This window comes from Meles meles, unplaced genomic scaffold (genome assembly GCF_922984935.1).
Source record: "Meles meles unplaced genomic scaffold, mMelMel3.1 paternal haplotype, whole genome shotgun sequence".
Lineage (NCBI taxonomy): Eukaryota > Metazoa > Chordata > Mammalia > Carnivora > Mustelidae > Meles > Meles meles.
The window spans coordinates 122303-124000 of NW_025721228.1; the positions used below are offsets into that span (position 1 = coordinate 122303).

A 1698-nucleotide genomic window follows, 5' to 3' on the forward strand; every position below is an offset into this window, starting at 1 on the left:
GCTATGAATGATGCCATTTTTTTTTCCTGCTCCGGCATCTGGAAGATACAGGAAGATATAAAGACTGGTTAAGAGTAAGATTTTGTTTCTGCATAAATGCCCCTGACCAAGGTACTTTATTTGCTCTGACTTGACTGTATTTAGTGAACCTCTGGTTTATAATCAAAGGAATGTGGTCTTTTTTGAGTAAGGACAACCAATATCCCTAATATAGAAACCACAGAGGAGCACTGAACAATGCATATATGAGATATATATTTTTCATCTTTGACTACTGTCCCAACCCTGTCTGCAAAGACAAAGATAAATGGAGAAGAGAACCATTTCACTCACTTCATCTGTGGCACCATTAACTATCTAGTAGTCCTGCACTGAATTTATCATATATCCATTTCACTTGGGATCAGAGATTGAGAAGGCCATCCATAGTAAGAGTTTTCAGTACAAAGAAGTCTAGCTGGAGGGGGTAGCATGATTTGAGTGAATTATGATGTCTTGAGGAGGTATGATAACATAAAAGTCATGCTAGGATTACATAAAGGCCCAGGAGAAATGATAATCCCAGATTGTGAAGTGGAAGATTCCTTAGCTTTACTAGAGTAGAAATTCTAATGATGGGCTTCTGATAATAAATCTCCTGTGTAAAACTTGTTCATCCACTTCTTCCTGTCTCCTCTCAAGTTATAAATACTCTTATACTAACTGCATTGTGGTTCTTCATTATCATATTTTTTGGAAATTATACTCCACTTTTAAAAAATATTGTGTATTGTAGTAATCTCACTGGCATGATATGCACCATTTTAGGGCTACTTAACTACCTTTGGTAACTAAAAAATTCCAAATTGGGATAGGGAAATAGGGAAGACTAACTTCTGGGACATTTAAGTTCACTTTCAAACAACATGACTATCATTAGGCATTCCTTTTCTCCCAGGGTCATGTATATGATGGGCTCTTCAACAGAAGAATTTCATTTTTCACCTGAGCTTGCTTTAACTGAAAGCTGAAAGAGTTTTATTATTCATTTGGAATTTCTATGCTGCAACACTAGCTTGCATCTAAATGACAAAGTAGACAAAGTCAACCATTATATTATTTCATATTTTCAAAGTATGGGTCATTTTTAGATTATGAATATTCAAGTCTCCTGACAACTGCGGACAAAAGATTGAGAGTGAGATATTTGTTTTCCTGTGGATGTAACAATGAAATTAGAAGCTTCTTGGTATACTATTTAATGTTTAGGAGAAGTTCCCAAGAGATACAGTTTTCTTTTTCTTTTTTTTTTTAACATTTAATTTTATTTTATTTTTTTCGGTGATCCAAGATTCATTGTTTAAGCACCACACCCAGTGCTCAATGCAATACATGCATCCTTAGCATCAGCCACCAGGCTCACCCATCCTCCCATCCCCCTCCCCTCCAAAACCCTCATTTTGTCTCCACAAACAAATGGACTGTGGACTGTGGGTCCACAGTCCCTCATACTTCATCACCCCCTCTGACTTCCCCCAATACACTTTTCCTTTCTTTCTCCTATTGTCCTCCATGCTATTACACAAGTAAGTGAAACCATATGATAATTGACTTTCTCTGCTTGACTTATTTCATTCAGCATAATCTCCTCCAGTCCCATCCATGTTGATACAAATTTGGGTATTCATCCTTTATCATGGTTGCCTAATATTCTATTGT

At 36.5% G+C, this 1698-nt stretch overlaps 1 non-coding gene across 1 annotated transcript; it reads left to right on the top strand.

Annotated features, from left to right (window-relative positions):
- The first annotated feature begins 464 nt into the window (after positions 1-464).
- Positions 465-545, top strand: LOC123936140. The gene has a single exon (XR_006817094.1). It is a non-coding gene; the product is annotated as a small nucleolar RNA SNORD115 (small nucleolar RNA).
- Positions 546-1698: the final 1153 nt, after the last annotated feature.